This window comes from Clarias gariepinus, chromosome 18 (assembly GCF_024256425.1).
Source record: "Clarias gariepinus isolate MV-2021 ecotype Netherlands chromosome 18, CGAR_prim_01v2, whole genome shotgun sequence".
Classification (NCBI taxonomy): Eukaryota; Metazoa; Chordata; class Actinopteri; order Siluriformes; family Clariidae; genus Clarias; species Clarias gariepinus.
The window spans coordinates 11,874,460-11,892,747 of record NC_071117.1 but is presented as its reverse complement, the minus strand read 5'-3'; the positions used below and the strand labels follow the sequence as shown (position 1 = coordinate 11,892,747).

Genomic DNA, 18,288 nt, shown 5'->3' with positions numbered 1-18,288 from the left:
CGGTAATACAGTTGGAGTAAACAAATGCAAATCTTAAAGGGAAACTGAAAGTGTACTTTGTAAGGAACATGTGCTAACAGTACGGTAGTCTGATGATGTAAATGTACAAGTGAAGGTGAACTTCAAATGAGATATGTATGTAATTCAACTAGGTATCAAGGAGGCAAATGGTAATAAGCATTGTATTTATTCCTAGTTTACGACTGTGGTTAAATACAGTAGGAATAAATACAGTGGTTATCACCATTGGCCACACTACAGCCAATTTGGGAACAACCTGCAAAGTCTTTGGACTGTGGGAGGGAATCAGAATACCCAAAGAAAACCCACCAAGCATTGGGAAAACATGCAAACTCCATGCACACAGTCCCCAAAGCAGGAATCGGATGCAGACTGTGGAGGTGCAAGGCGACTGTGCCAACCACTAAGCCATTGTGCCACCATGTATATAGTATAGAACAAGCAGAGCTGCTCTTGTAGAAGAGTAATTAGAAAGAAGAATTTAACAGCGCTGCAATATAACATCGGGAATGCATTGGCACCCCATCCAGGGTGTACTTTGCCTTGTGACCCCAAGTCCCATGGTATAGGCTCAGGCCTCTCATATAAGCCTGATCAGGATTCGATTAAATTTTATTTTATTTATATAGGGCTTTTAACAAGGGTCATTGTCTCAAAGCAGCTTTACAGAATCCCAAAAAAAAAAAGAAATAAGTGTGAATAAATTGGTATGAAATTATAATCATCAGTTTGTTCCTGATAAGCAAGCCAAGGGTGACGATGGCAAGAAAAAACTCTCTGAGATGGCAATAGGAAGAGGAACCAGGTTCATCAGGGAACCCATCCTCATTTGAGTTATAACAGATTGCATGAATTGAAAACAGGATAACAGGAGAGGTATAAGTTAATATGAAGACTATTTTCGTTGTTGGAGACTCAAGTAATCAAGTAATTTCAAGTGATCAAACAAATTCAGTTTCCGTTGTGACATCATCGTTTGTACATGTGCATGTTTAAATTGGGTTGGGATCGATTTTTGAAATCACACATTCATCCTCATCCCCTAACTGCATTAACTGTTGCTGACCCAGAAGTACTTTAGAAATGGCTTCACCGTTCCTGCAGGGTGATTTTACTGTAATTATCATGCGCAAGTGCATAAGGTTCCATTAGTTCCAGAAGGCCCCTGGACTGGACGTGTTGGCTTGGCTAAATGTCAGCAACTGCTCACTAAGTGCTCCGTCTTCCGGGGGGGGGGGCGGACGACGGTTATGCTGGGAAAGTCCACAACCTTGGCAAACCTCAATTTTCCCTGCGCTTTGCATAACTAATTTAACTTAATTAGCCGAGCTCATGGCGGAGGCATAAATCGATTGTTAATTACAGCTGGAATTGGACGGGGTGGTGGAGGGAAGGGAGGGCGGTGGGGTATTTATAGATGTTGGAGGGTAGCGCAGACAGCCCATTTCACCAGCATTGGAATGAGAGGCATGCATTATCCTTTAAAATATTTTAATTTCCACATTTATCCAGTCTGTAGGTGCAACTTGGCATGTGGGACAGTGTGAGTGAGTGTGTGTGTGTGTGTGTGTTGCTGCATGTGAGTGTGTGGGCAGTTGTTCTTAATAATGTGATATGAAACCTACTGGTGGTTATTGCCTCATCATTCTGCCATCATTTTAAGTCACAGACCTGTGTGTGTGTGTGTGTGTGTGTGTGTGTGTGTGTGTGTGTGTGTGTGTGCAAGACACTGATTACGGCCAAAGCCTGCTCTGACATTTTCATTTGCAAGGCTCAGGGAGATGTTGATAACTAGACATTACTCTAGGTTTGTTTATCTACAGTTTAAATCCCTGAGTTGAATCTTGTTGGATAAAGCAGAGCAGGTTCTATATACAAAAAAAAAAGAAAAAAAAGAAAGGCTTTGTGTATTTTTAAGCATAGTGGTCTGATGGGAAGGAGATAGGAAAACCAAAGAGACCCAAGGATATGGATTATTCATATAGTTTATATTTACTTGTAAAATATGTGATACAATAAGCATGTGGTACTGTATATCTTATTAAAATATTCTGACGTTTAGCCAAAGCTACATAGGAATTTGTGCTTTTCTGGTTTTTCAAAATATACGATTTTATATCAAAATATATGATTTTTTTGTTTGTTTAACCAAGAGAGATAGAGCTAACAGAGAAGCACATAACACAATACAAATGTTCAACAACATTAAAAGTGACTAAAGCTCCCGAAGGGTGTAATGGAACCATGTTCACCCAATCATCTGGAAATTGCAAGTTCGCTTCCCAGGTGATGCCACAGCCATCCATAGGCAGGTGTCTAGAGACTCCGTAGAAAGAGTCTAAAGGAATGACATACTCACAGTGTCACATTAAGCAGAGGGTCACTAGCCAACCACGGATGTCTATGAGCTTAAACAAGGAGAAGGGATAGATATAGAGCTTTCCTTAGAGTGTGTTACGCCGCTCCCTGATGCTATGTAAGAAAAAGTACAAAAAAAACATTATGGTCGGTTAGCATCGTGTACCTTGGAGGAAGCACATGATAGCCTTCACCCTCCCTGGCTGGTAGTTGTCGCCTGGATGGGAGAGTGCTCTAACTGATAGATGGGTGGGAAGTGGGTACGACTAGATTCTCCCCAAAGGAATGGTTAATGTTGTGTTAAAAAGAACATACTTTATTGAGTCACAATAAAGACATGTAAGTCTGCCAGAGCAACTGGTAACAGACCTCCTTAGCACAAACTTTACTTCCCCTGAACTTTATATACAAAATTTCAACCTGGTGATTAAAATATTTTATTTTATTATTCATATTTTGTCTCGATTAATTATCTCAATAAATCTTATAAATTCATCAGGTGTCACATAGTAATAAATAACTATTCCATAAGAGAAATAAACATTCAGAACTCAGAGAATGTTCTGTCTGTATGTTTGTCTGTCTGTCTGGTTTTCTGTCCAAACAAAATTTGTCACAGCATCATACAAAACTGGCTAGACAGAATTTAATGAAACCTTGGCAATATTTAGGTACATGAATGAAACATTAAGTCCACTGGGGCTTCAACCTGAAATAATAATATCACTGATTACATTAAAGCTGATCAGCTTTTTTTTTTTTTGCTTTAGCTTTTAACTAATTCTACAAACTCTTTTTCCATAGATGTAAACCCACCTTGTACCATATACTTGTGTAAGTACCCGTATAGTACTGTATAATGGTACAAGGTGGGTGAAAAGTTAACCAGGCATTAAAAATTGGTAATAAAGTCAATATTTCTACCATTTATTAAAACAATTTGTACATGTACTTTATTACATAAAAAAATGAAAGCAATTCTTTAAATTTCAATGTAGACACTGGTGACATCAACCAGTTTCCTTAAACGGCCAAGGATTAAATGCACAATCTTGTGAAGAAAGTAGTTTGAGATAATGCTGAGAACCTCCTGATTTCATTCCTCCAAGTCCTCCAGTGTTTGAGGGTATGACCTGTACACCTCATCCTTTGCCTAGACCCAAAGGAAAAAAATCACATGGAGTGAGATCTGGAATTCTTCTAAGGTCTGCATCATCCCAGCCAACCTCATGGAAACTGCTGGTCTAACCATGCACACGCAGTAAAAGCAAAATGGGTTCCAGTTATACTACAAGTTCTATAGACTTTAAATATTGTCTAGTTGGGCAATACAGTGGGGCCCAAAAGTATATACACATTTAAACATAAAAAAATCTGTGCATAAAAATTGCATTACTAAATTTATATAAACCAAAATGTGTAGATGTAAGTGATGTTTTAATTATGCAATCACATTAAGTGCTCACCATTAGCATTCAGACACTTTCGATATTAGCAAACTACTGTATTGGACAACATTGATTAAAGCGTCTACAGGGATTTCTCTGCATGATACTTCAATTTCTTCCCATAGAGCAGCGAGCGTGGATGGTTTTCTGTGGTACACCACATCCTTTAAAATATGTAGTGGACATCCTTTGTACGGCACATCACAACCACATCATTTTCTTCGGCTCTCTTCTGATGGTCACAAGGATGGTGCGATTACTGACAACTTTAGAGGTAACATAATACTACCATGTTAAAGTGTGTTTCCATTTTTTGGGCCGTCTGTGTGTGTATATAAGAATTGTGTGATGCCAATTGCCTGAACTTCCAAGATTGTTATGTAGCGTGTAGCATGTGAAATTCAATCTAAATCTTTTTGAGCTACCCATAGTCAAGTCATGATCGGTCTGATAAATAAAATCATAAATATGTAATGCGGTGTCTCATGTAAAAATGCAATTTGGTCAGGCCTGAAACACCGAAAACTAATGAGGGCCAAGCTGAACGGTCATCCACCATATTTGTTTTGCTCTGGAGTCATGTTTGCTTATTAGAAATTCTACGAGGTTCCAAGAGAGAACTAAGAAGCAGGTTCGATTTATGTTTATAGAAATAAAATCTGTAAAACCTCATTCTTTACCACACTTGTGAGGAATTCATAATAAACAACATATATTTATCTGACAGTTGGCACAAACACTGTCTAAAATCATCTGTCAGACAAATTCAGGCTTATAGGAGGAAGCTCACTGGACTGTGGTTCGGAAGGTCCCAGGTTCAAACCCCATGACCACAACGTTGTCCCTGTTCGGCACTTGAGAAAAGGCCTTTACCCCTCAACTGCTCAAATGTATAATGAGATAAAAATGTAAGTCGCTCTGGCTAAGGGCGTCTGCCAAATGCGGTAATGTAAATAATAAGTGCACTTGCTTTTAATAAAGCAGCCATTTGGAGTCTTATTAGTATTGAGAGCCCCCCAACTCCATCTCAATTTTTCAAAACAATAAACACAAAATGAAACGTACATTGTCAAAAGTCCAAAAATCTCTTACAAAATGAAAAAACACAGCCCTTAAAACCATATCTCATTTTAAATCTGGTTCCTTCCAGCAAAATATTACACATAGCTATCTTACAGAGCATCAAATGAGCACTGATGTGATCATTTAAAATACTACAATCAAAAGGTATTACATATACTGTATGGAGAACATTTTCCTGTGGCAGTGAAATGTAGAGTTTTTGTTGTAAAATAGCATGTTCAGTACTACATGAATATTCAACCCAAATCTTTTTAAATATAACGTCTTATGAATCACAACTCAGTGATTTCATCTATGGCAGTTCGATGAAAAACATTGCAGAGAAAATCAATACAAAATAAATATTCTTTATTGTACAGTAGTACAAACTGTTAATCTGTACCGACAAAAGAAATTGCAAATGCAAAGAAAAAGATCCCTCTGCATCCCACATCTGATCCTGGTCAGGCCAGAAGTTCTCATCCACATCGGCTGTGATGATCTCCCTAGCCAAGCAGCGGATGAAAAACGCTCGGCATGGCAGATCTTTGGTTGGCATTCATTCGTGTTGATGGCCTCACATGCATCCTCCATTGCCTGGAGTAGTGCCACACACTCATTGTACACTATCCACCGCTATGCTGAAAAGAATTCTTGTATTGGATTAGCAAATAGGGAATATGGTGGAAGGGACAGAGTGGGTTGTGGGCGAACCAGACATGGATCAGAGCGGCCCTGGGGAAACTAATATTATCACAAATTACCTTGTAGGTGGGCTGCTCTGGTTCCTCTTCCTGTGGGAGATTGAGGATATTTTTGAGTTCATTAAGAAACATTAAATGTTACGGACCAAGTTGTGCATTGTGATGTATGACCCCAGGCTGACCAATAACAGCAAACATGGTGACCATTTTGACATTCAATTCCCATTTAACGGGATGATTGAATATGATGTTTCACCTTTGCCACTTAGTCTTCTGCAATCCTGCCTTCTCAATGAACATATATTTACAAGGAACGACACTGGCAACCAGCTCAAGCACTTTCTGGAAAAAGGCCTACATACAGGAACACTGAGGTACCTCGTGACATGTCTATACTCACATGAAGATATTGGTATTGGTGCTCATTCACCTGCTCAGAATTGCGTTCAAATGGAACACGATGTACCCATTTTATCTTCGGTTTGGGTTGATTCAAGACACAGTCGGGTGTGGACAGGCTGACCTGGTCAAGGTTTTTGAAATGGACACTGTCTTCCAGGACTTCCATTTCCCTCAGAGTGATGGCTTTATTTTCGAAACCAACTAAATGTATAAAGGTCTGTTTTCCATTTTTCCGTTTTGTTAAAAAAAACAAATTATCCATTTTAACGTATATCTACATAAACTTAAGACAAAACATTGGCCTGTAGGGTAGGGTACATTTCCATAGATATCCTTGGAAAGCAAGTTATGTGTGTGTACTGCAATTACTGTAGACAGTATTATATAATTTCTCAAGTTGTTACTTACCAATTCTCTTCTCTAAAAACCCAGATTGCTGCGATAACAGGCTGCTTCATCCTCCTGCTTAACACCTGTATAAGTTGCCTGAGGCCTTTTTCATACTTTGACACGACTGAAGTGTTCCTCCAATTGATTTTGCACAGGTGCAACATGAGTGAGAGTAATTGGTAATCAAGGAGTTTTATTTTGAAGGCCGGTGTTTCTAGGCAAAAACATTGCGCTCAATTATGATTTGCACAACCGTGATTTAAAAAGATATTTGAGTAAGACCAGTGAAATTCGCTTTAGAGATTAGCAGATTGGATTCATGTTCTGGGTACATGAGCTTCATGTTTTCAAATTTATGCGTATAATTCTATTTTGGGGTGCATAAAAAATACAAGAAAAAAAGAATAACCATTGTAGTCAGTGTGTGCTCATTTACCTAACTTGGATCTTATCGCTTAACCTTTTTGCTAGACATTTTTGTAGACCATATTTTAAATTATTGTATTCTACTGAAAAATGTGTTGAAACTAACCTGATTGAGTCATCTCAACCAATCGGTTGAGGTAGCCTGTGCTAAACAACTTTACTAGATTTTGCTGGGACTTTAAAAAGTATGGATTTTTTTATTGCTTTATAGCATTACATGAAAAATAAAGTGGATCAAATACCATAAAATGCACTACAACACAAATATTGTAGTGTTTTGTTTTTTTGTTTTTTTCTTAACCATTTGCAAGAGTGCTACAAACCATTTTCTCCAAGAATGGTTAATTCTTCTAGATGACTGTCACAATCTGCCAAAAATTTTAACTTCTCGATTTGACATTTGGTTTTCTGGCCCAGAAATGAGATCCACATCTCAGATCTGACCCAGGTCATCCAGTACATACATGTATCACTTACTGTACATAAACGTTTTAGCATATTTAGTTTCAGGAAGACATAGTATAAATACGATACTAAGGGCAATCTATACTTGTTCTCATTTGCTATCACTGACCCCCCATCCCCCCCCTTTATGTACCACAAATCCTTTGCGAGTATTTGCAGCTTAATTTTGTGCTTCTGTAAAAAATCCACTTTTTATTACATATTCATTGCCCCGTTGCCTCTTTTTTAACCTTCATGAGCATTTAATGATTTGTGTCTTATATTTAAATGTCTGTTTACCGTAAAGCAAGAAAGATAAATGCCACAGATTTTTGACTTTTTTCTGTTTGTTTTCCTCTTGTTGTGTTAAACCACTTTGTGGCATTGTTAGAAATGTATTTTAGGCTGTCAGGTCGCAATCCCCTAAACAACAAAAGCAAAGAAAAGTGACAGTTTAGGGGCTCACCATGACACTTTTAGCATAAAAAAATACACATTTAGGTCAACCATATGCCACAGAGATGCACATATACAAAGGAAAATGTCCTTCTAGACAAGATCATTTCACCCATTTTTTTTTATGTGCACAAAAGCAGCCATTTTGGCTTCATTTCAGATCTGACTTCAGTTTCTGTTTGTGCTTTTTTAAAGTAGTGGACATGATTTCTCGGATCAGATGTGGACAAAAAGACGAACAGCAATTTGGATCAGCGCACACACTGGCAAGAAGTAACCTCTCCATGGATGCTTATCAGTTGTCAGTTTTTCATCACAGTCAGGCTTTCAAATCTGAACCCACAGCCTTGTTGACTCTCAGGGCTTTAACGGGAGGAAATGACTCCCTCCATTTCGTCCTGTCTCACTGTTTCTTCTACACACTGCCCTGAAGCACTCAGCTTAAGGTTGTCAGCAATCGAAATTAACATCCATGTAAGAAACGTGTTGTTGTTTTGTATTGTTTGTATAGGTGAAGAGCTGAGAATACGAGTATAAATCTTTGGGAGCATCAGGGACCCTAATGCACTTTGCAGTTCATTTCTAACAACCATATTGTGCTACTGTACTTGTTTGGTAATCAGACAAAATTAAGTCAATTTACTGCAAAGATTTCTAAAGTCCAGGAAAAACTGGAAAAGCTTTATGTTGTTTATGTTAGCTTTATGTGAATTTCTATAAAAAACTGCTATTTACTGTTATTTAATATAAAGTAACCCTACAGATGAATTAAACCAAGGCATGGATTGACCCTGAATGTTTCCGTGCCAGGCAATCAGGCACCTCACTGCGATGGGAGAAAAAAGATTTTACAAGGACATATCAGGACAATCAGAAGACGACTTGTAACATCGGCATGTTCTTTATAATGGCTTCATTTAATGTATAATAGTCCTGTATTGAGTCACTACTTACAAGGTGGGGGGAAGGGGGGGGGGGACTTGTATCCCTTGACTTGTATCCTTTGATGAAACACCTTAACCTGGTCTTAACTTCACACAAAAAAGAAGAAAATGGCTCCAATGCAAGTGGCCTCAAGCCCTGCAGGTTTTAGTAGTTTTAAAAACTTATAACTAAAAGTTATAAAAATAACATAGGGACACTGATGATTTATATATATATATATATATATATATATATATATATATATATATATATATATATATATATATATATATATTAACTTAAAGGTCAAATATATATGAACAGTTTTCAGCCAGATTCTCAATTATTCAGGATGTTTTCTGCTCCCAGCTCCGTTAAGTGTCATTAATATTTACATATGCATAGACAATCCGTTTCGTGAAGAGCTAATTTGGCAGCTTGTCCGCTAATCAATGTGAGCTCTTTGTGAAGCCACATTACAGCTTGTGTAGGCCTATTTTCCCTGAACATCGGTGTCGATTATTGTGTTACGAGTGTAATTGCATTTTTAATGGTTGGGTCCGTTCCGACCCGTGGGAGTGTTTGTGGTTGGGTATGAGTTGTAAACGATAGATTTGAAAGGAGGATGTTAAAGACATTCTGTTTTTAAATTCCAAATCTATATAGAACACACAATTTACCACATTTAAAACGTGATTTTTGAAGGAAAACCTCATTCATTAACATCAAATATGCAGATGACCAGAAATGCAGATTTTTATTCCTGTTGACCACCAAGACCAAATTTCAGGCATGATCAACTATGTCTCTCTCTCTTACTTTAACAATGCATTTTGTTACACCAACACTGCACCATCTATGCTCCAGTGGCCACCTACTGGCCAAATTTAGCCTTCTACAAGGTCACATCACGCCTCTGCTCTTCTCAAGTTGCCTTTATACTGGATCAAAGCACAGCAGGAAATTCCAAAAATAACGCTTGATCAAGACAACTTTGTCATTTTTTTATTATTATTAACCACAGATTAAAAAAAAAAAAACAGAGAAAGAAGAAGAATGGCAATGGGTTGATCCAGGTTTCTTGGTCCTGCAGGGTTCAAGGTTCAGTGGCAAGATTAAATGGACTCATTAAGGATGGTTTTACACCTTAATGATATGAATAAACATGAAAGTTGAGACTCTGGTGAACCCTAATTACTCACATCTTTTCATAACAATTTGGCTTATACGAACCATTATGGATTTGCAATCATGGGACCGTGTTAGCTTAAGCAAATTAGTAATAAAAAAAAAAAAAAAAACATAAAATAAAGGCAGAGAAATTTGTTCATTCATCTTTACTAATTGCTGTGTCCTCATCTGGGGTGTGTTGGATCCTGGAAACACTGCACATAATGAAGAAATACACACTATTTAGTGCTTGGTTAGTCCTGCATACGCACATTCATGACAATGGACAGTTGAGAGTTGACAATCTGCATCTAGAGCACTTGCAGTCATGTGACCTACAATCAATATTCGCTATTACAGTATTTTTGGAGATCATGTCTCCCAAAGATAATACCACCACGCCAAAACAATTCCTCCCTGTCCACATATATCCTCTTTCCTGCTGAACACATACCTTAACTCACGTCATTGGATATTAGTGTCTTTCATCAGGCTCCGGTTGTTCATTAAGATGGCACGGTATTGGTTAGTATTGTCGCTTTGCACCTCCAGGTTCCGGGTTCATTTCCTGTTTCAGGTTTGTGTCCATGGAGTTTTGCATGTTTTCCCCATACTTGGTTAGTTTCCTCTGGTTAATCGGTTTCCTCCAACAGTCTAAAGACATACAGATTAGTGTATTATCAATTGGTGTTACCAAATTGTCTGTAGTGTCTGAATGGGTGTGTAAGTGTGTGTGCCTTGTGATGTACTGTATTCGCACCTCATCCAGGGTGTACCCCGCCTTGTGCCCTATGTCCCCTGGGACACGCTCCAGGCCCCCTGCGACCCTGTGTACAGGATAAAGCGGTATACAGTATAAGGATGGTCTATAGGAAGATATAAGATATGTTGATGTTTACAGCTAATTCATGATGTATGATTTGACATTAAACTGTGATAACCAGAGTATCAGCATATTTTACACCTTATCATTAAATGTGGCAGGTTCTCTACCTTGCCACCCACCTGCAACGTTGCCATGCGTATACTGCTGCTAAGGTATGTTTAGCCATTTAGCACATATTATAAAACTAGTGTGATTTAAATTATTAATTCATTTCTGGTGCTTAATTATGCTGTTGTAATTTAGCCTAATTGAAGCTTATCGTAAGGGTTAGCATGCAAAAAAAGCCAACAAGCATAGGTTCCCTGGGGAGTCTGGTTCCTCTCAAGGTTTCGTCTTATTGCCGGAGTTTCTTTATCACCCTTGGCTTGTTTATCAAGGAGAATATGTTAGTTTCTATTTCCTCATACATTTTGTACACGTTTCCCTAATTTTCTTTTGATTCTGTAAAGTTGATTAGAATGTCATGAGTTTTATCATGGTGTTGTATCAGTAAAAAAAAACAACCTCTTTCTCTTGCTCACCCACACACACACTAAGGTACTTGTATGTGAGTGCATTGCACCTAATGTTACACATTAAAGGTACAGTAAATGCGGGCAGTTCTTGTGTGTACTATGAAATATAATCGTACTGGTGGGCACTGTGGCCCTGTGCAGCAACACTTATTGTAGCTTATTCAACCTATAATGGTTTGGTACACTAAAGCTGATTCAACTGACATCCCCTATGACAAGAAACAGAAATCTGCCTCAGTGTTCTACATGGAACCTTGAAAGATTCTTTACAAGGGAAAAAAAACCTTAAGCTGGATAAAAGCCTCCAATAGAGTTCTGTGAGTAGGCAGGTTTATGACATGCAGAATTTATGCAAGTAAACTCTCCTTTAACACCCAGATTGGATCTTTAATATTGCATAGTACACACTTAAGCTTCCAATAAGCTCCTAAACAAATTTTCCTCCTGGAAAAAAAAAAAAAAGTTCACAGTGGAGGTAGTAAAGCCAAAATGAAATCAATTCCTGTTTCAGATCAATAATTAGATCCAGCATAGAAAAAAAACGCAATGTGCCATTGATTAGATTGTTTTTTTCTTCCCTGAATGGTGTTTAATTCAGCCTTCGGCAGTTCAATTCTAGTAGCAGAAATCCAACCAATGCTTCTTTCTGTGCTGCAATCTTTTCACCGATTCTCAATCATTTAGATATATGAAAAGAGTGGCAAAAGATGCCCCTGGCTAAAGGTACACCACGCATTTGACATTTCCAGCTTTGGGACATTCTAGCATTTGACCTTTCAGCAGCATTCTGAAGTCTTGCTTTTCAAGCCAAGAAGGATGCACAGAGAGAAAGAGGGGGAAGAGAGAGTAGGAGAGGGCAAAAGGACAAGAGGGCAAGCAGTTAAAAGAGGATAAGAGGGAATTGTCCCGTGCATCTGGATCTTCGGCTCTCCATAAAATCGTATCAGTAACAAGACCCAAGGCACATGAAAGAATTTTAGAAAACTGTGGAAGTTTTTATTCCACCACTATTTTCTTGTTTATCATACACCGACTTACCAAAAAAATTGGATCATTCGGATGGGTGAAATTATTGGCCTGCATCAAGCAAAAAAAAAAAGCGTAAAAAATCAGGTTACGAACCGTCCAACTTATTATATATTAAACCCTGGAAGGAGAGTGCTGAATGGCCACCTTAATTGAGGAAATGTGATTTTAAAAAATCATGATCAGAGATCACTTAAACGTTTGGGGATTCCAATAATTTTGTGGGAATTTACAGGATTGGGAATAAACAATTGTGTGGTGTTAAGAAAAGCACTTATCAGAAAGAAAGGCTTGAATTTGCAAGATAGGACTTTGGTTTGGTGCAATGGAACACGTGGTTTGATGAGTCCAGACGAACGTTATACCAGAGCAAAGTGCACCCTTCATGTGAACACTGTACAAGCCGTTGAAGGCAGTGTTATGATCTGGGGTTGCTTCAGTTGCTCAGGTCTAGACTCTGTGACTATGTGGCAATACAATTACGTCAGTTGATGACCTGAATGTACAGATTTTTCCCAAATTTCACAATTTAAACTGAACTCAAGCAGAGTGATTCTGGGAGCATGAGCAATCATTTTTAGATACTTTTAGTAATTTCATGCCATAATCTAAGTTAAATGTGATAAAAGAAATATTAGTGCTTTGTGCTTCTGCAGATTCGCATGTCTATTCCAAGTCATTGATCTGGTTAGGGGGCCACACTGAGAACTCCAGGATAGAAGCAGGATTAGTCAATTAAATGACTTTGCTTTAAAACTCCTATCTTTACCCAGTTTGCTTTCATACTCAAAAGATTTCAGTGCCAAGATCTAGATGTTTTACACTTGAAAACTGTATAAAGAGATCTGGATCTGGCACCCACCAGGACCATAACCTGCAATTTCCCTTGTGTAGGAAAATCTTGCATGGTTTAATAAGGACACCAATAATCCCCTAGAGCTGCATAAAAGTAAGATGTAAACACTGTCAAAATAATGGAATTTAGACCTCAAACCAAATCATTTGCATTTTACCATTTTATCCAAAGTCTACGTAAATCCAAACAGCCGGAAGTCAATCCAGACACCAGACGAAGTAATGTCTTTATCACTTCCTATCATATTGATTGATCAATGACTGCATAGTCAATAACAGGTTAAGCTGCATGCAGCAGACACTGATAATATGCTCATGTAGAAATGCTTGTCAATGTCATAAACAGGTCACTTTTAAGTTTTCACAAATTTTCTATTAAATCCAGTAGACAAGATGAAATCCTTATAGGCTTCGCATCCTTTTCTGATTGGATCAGATTTTGTTTTGAATCATGTCAGTTTACTGACACCTGCCCTGTAACAGCAATAAATTTACAGTACTTCATATTTCATGACTGGTATTCTACATTTCATAGATCATTGTTGAGTTACAACAAATAATTGCAACAAGAAACTGCTGAACAGTTTCTGTGTTCTTTCTAAATAAAGAGCAGATGGATTTCAGAGGCATGACCTTGCGAAGATCAAATCCTAAAGCAGTTCATAGACGTGGCAAAAGATATTCTGAGATCAAAACGCTCCACGTCGTTAAATATTAATGACGTGCAATGATTCCCTCAAGAATATTAAGTACTTGGATTAACATTGGCTTTCTATCAAAGTTGATCAGGTCTAGAAAATGAAAAAATGTCATAAATGGGTTTAATGTACAGTACAGTGGTATAATGGTTTGAGGTTTATATATAGAGGCCCCCAAGACTATATACACACTTGTCTCTTTTCTGGCAGTCACATGATAACATTACGATACCATACTACTATACACACTGCTGCCATAATTCCATGTACAGTAAGTTTTACAAAAGGACATAGATAACTCTTTAAGTGTGTACAGTATATATTTTTGGGCGCCTCTGTATATAGCTTTGCCTCTGAGTTGTTTTGCACCAATTAACCACCAGTTATTTTTTAAATTAATATTATGCTCTTTTGTAAGTTTTCGGCACCCAGAAAACCCTGGGTGTTTTGTTCATTGACGTTGGACACCACCGACTTGGGTGGAGATCTCAACGCCCCAATGCTGAACCCAAAACTGCGAACAGTGCCACACTAGCAAGATTCATCAGGAAACACATGGTGACCATTTCCACCATGTACTGTGGTCATATTAATGTAACAAAAGCATCACATTCATTTGTGCTTTTTGCACAACTCATTGGTTACTGCCTCCTTTGCTGTTATTATGTCCTTTAACTCCATTTTGGCTGCCATTTTATACCAGAAGAGAATTAAGGAAATCAGGCTCACAGTCTGAGGCCCACAGTGCCGGGTTGCAGTTGGTGTTGTTCCAGTCCCTCCCAAGTAGTGTTCGATGAGGTTGAGGTTACGGTTCTATGCAGCAAACTTGAGTTCTTCCACTCCAACCTGGGCAAACCATGTCTTCATTGCATTTAGCCTACAAGTGTGTGCTTTGAACTTTGTGCCAATATTTTGCAAAAGGACCACTTATGATTGTGATGGTCAGGTATTCAGAAACATTTAGCCATATACTGTATGAGAGCATAATGCAGACTTTTTTTCCACTATCAGTAGAAAATGTTCATAAAGTGATAAAGTGGGAAAAAGTTTGAGTTAACACAATGATGGATATGAAAGATGGGCTAATAAACATTAAATAACATTACTCACATGAATTTACTTAATTAATTATGAAATAAAACATGGCTAGGAAAACAATCAATGACACAGTGATATGATGTAATGCTGAGACTGTTACCTCCCAAAACTGATTATTGTTGTGTATCACACAAAAATGTATTTTCTTATCTGTGTATCACTGCAATGTAATATGTTTTTTAAACTGAAACAAAAATGTCATACTATTTATCCATTTATAATTACACATACTGTACAAAGCGTCTTTACAGAAAACCTCATCTTAACAATAATTATACGAACAGTTTGACAGCATTTTTTTTGTTGTTGTTGTTTTAATAAAGCAAGACATACTGCAAACTGAGACTATTTGGTGCATTTTTTTAAGTCACAATAATGATAAAACAAATGCAAAAATATTGTGTGAGCATCGCTTTGGTTATATCAATGTCAATTTGGTGTGATTTTGCAAAGCACTATAACTCTATTTCCCACAATTTTACCAGAATGGATAACCAGCCTGCAGTTGTGTATGAGGTTATTTAAGTATGCATAATTTAGTAGCAATAATACTGTATATTGGTCGAATATTAATTAAAAAAAATAATACAACAAATTTATGCTTTGATTGTGATTTTGTAGTGAGGCAAAAATAAAGTAGTGGTAGCAAATTAGATCAAGGCGAAAAAAAAAAGGGTTGAGTTTTATAACCCACAAAACCTTTTTTAATTACAAAAATTGTTGCAAAGCATGGGAATCATTATAAACAATATTTACCAGTTACTTAAGTTAGGACAGTTATGCATTGTACAACATCTGACCATGCAACAATTGACTGCAAATTTGTGTGGTCCGATATGGTTATGGTAAAGTTTATAAATCCCAATCGAGAAAAATATCAAGTGAACTCAACAGATTTCTGTGTGTATTCTGTTCGTCTCTGTGTGATGTAACTTTTTCTTACTTAAAATATTAGCATGGCATAAATGATAGCTCCGAAATTTAGTAGAACCAAAGGGTAGAGATAGCAGCAACAAGAGGCAAAAGCAAATAATTGAATTTAGTAATGAAATTCTAAATTGAAAAATAGAAAGGAATTTATTTTTTATTTTATAGAACTTAGCTCAGACATTGAGTGACATATATCTGTAATTCATTAATTTTGAATGAACAGTAACAGCAGTAAAGTTTTTTTTTATTGTTATGTTTTTCACATACTTTTTTTTTTTGTTCAACATTCTCCAAAAATTCAATGAACACATTAAGTTCACTCATGGCATGATTTGCCTGAAAAAATGGAAGTAGAAACCCTCTAAAGGAAGACATGTAGAAGTATTCAAATTAAAAGTTTTGTTATGGAAACCTGTGTGCCAGAAAAAAAACAGAATATGATTTGTTTTTTTTAACCCATTATTTTGCTCTGCTAACCCCTTTTACGACCGGCAAAACTCTGTAGCCAAAAGGTGAGGAGAATAAACAGTAATGGTGGCGGACAATCCTAAGAAATTTATGAGATTTAGTTAATATTTCCATTTATTCTGGTTTATATAATCAGCTAACTTCCAGGTTACCTTAGCTAACTTTAGCTACTGTAACTTCCAGGTTACCTTAGCTAACTTTAGCTACTGTAACTTCCAGGTTACCTTAGCTAACTTTAGCTACTGTAACTTCCAGGTTACCTTAGCTAACTTCAGCTACTGTAACTTCCAGGTTACCTTAGCTAACTTCAGCTACTGTAACTTCCAGGTTATCTTAGCTAACTTCAGCTACTCTAACTTCCAGGTTACCTTAGCTAACTTCAGCTACTGTAACTTCCAGGTTACCTTAGCTAACTTCAGCTACTGTAACTTCCAGGTTACCTTAGCTAACTTCAGCTACTCTAACTTCCAGGTTACCTTAGCTTACTTCAGCTACTGTAACTTCCAGGTTACCTTAGCTAACTTCAGCTACTGTAACTTCCAGGTTACCTTAGCTAACTTCAGCTACTGTAACTTCCAGGTTATCTTAGCTAACTTCAGCTACTCTAACTTCCAGGTTACCTTAGCTAACTTCAGCTAACTTCTGGTAAGTTAGTGTGCTATATACTGTAGAGTGTACAATCTCTTGTTCCACACACCAAGGTCAGGGTTTAGGGAGGGATTTGGGTTTTAGCTTTGTGTTAGAAGCTAGCTAGCTTCGTAGCTGTAGCAGTGAGCAGAACAACACAGATGGTTTAGAGGAAGTTCAGAATGACTGGGAAGAAATTACTAAGGAGGCAAAGTGTTGTTTAAAATGACATAACATTATCAGATGTGTTTTCTTGCTGAAAGTGCTTTCATGACTGGTTTTGAATGAGGGTTATTTTCCTTCTCCCTTGCGGGAAAATGATTATTAGTGTGATTAATGATTGTTAGAGCCCCGAAGATGTTGAGTAAAACATAGTCACATACAGGTGATGGTATACATCCCAGTGCTGTTATGCTCTATACTGTATCACCACTCTTGGATTGCCTCCCGTCAAATCAGATCACAGCATTAGAACCCTACACATAAGAAGAACAAGAAATATGTATACACATAATGTATTCCTCCATTTGCACACACTCTATGTAATCACTCTGTGTTCACACTATCGCACCTTCACACATGAGCACACATTCACACTGCTACCGCTTTATATGACCAGTTTTCATTTCTGTCTCTCTGCTGCACTTGTTTGTGACCATTGTTATTGCTTACCCCCAACACACATACACACTGTCTTGACAACACTCCGCACACAATCATACATTTGCACACACTCCCTATGGTACATAAACAAACCTACCTTTCTTTCTTTCTCTCCCACTCCTCCCGCCCACACTTACACACACCACCACCTTCTGGGACCACTTTTCATATTCCTCTGTGTCTTGCTCTTGTCTGTGACCAGTTTTCATCTGTCTCGCTTTCTCTCTCTCTCTCTCTCTTAGAGAAACACAACACAAATATCTACATTTGCACACACTCCCTGTGGCGCAAAATCAGAGATACCACTCTCTCTTGTCTCCTATTAACACACACACAGCTTCCTGTACTCCTACATGCACTCTTCAAATTTTGTCATTTTCTCCTAGCTTCTTTAATTCCAAGGGCTCGTACTCATCATTGTGAAGATATCCAAATGGAATCTTTGTATGAATTACATGGCAGAAGGGACTTCTAGTGAAAAATGAGTTAGCATTTAGTGCTCGGATATTTGAAAAAGCATTATTTTTTGTAAAAAAATTATTGAAAAGAACCTCCAGATTTAAATTTGTTGTGGTGACGCAAGAGCTCAGTTTGCAACGTTCTGTCTACCCACCAATCTACTGTACGTCCCTATCCTTATCTTTGGTCACAAGATGTGGGTGAAAGAATAAAGTCACTAATATAGCCGGTGGACATGAAGTTTCTCTGCAGGGTTCT

The 18,288-nt window shown here is 37.6% G+C and overlaps 1 long non-coding RNA gene across 2 annotated transcripts; it reads right to left on the bottom strand.

Moving 5' to 3' along the window:
- Positions 1-5,120: 5,120 nt before the first annotated feature.
- On the bottom strand, positions 5,121-17,828 carry LOC128506191 (uncharacterized). 2 transcript variants are annotated; one of them, XR_008355693.1, is made up of 4 exons: positions 17,669-17,828; positions 10,566-10,632; positions 10,260-10,459; positions 5,121-6,599 (listed from the first exon to the last, which is right to left on the bottom strand). It is a non-coding gene; the product is annotated as an uncharacterized LOC128506191 (long non-coding RNA). The 2 variants fall into 2 exon arrangements; XR_008355692.1 differs by lacking the exon at positions 17,669-17,828 and adding an exon at positions 17,292-17,611.
- Positions 17,829-18,288: the final 460 nt, after the last annotated feature.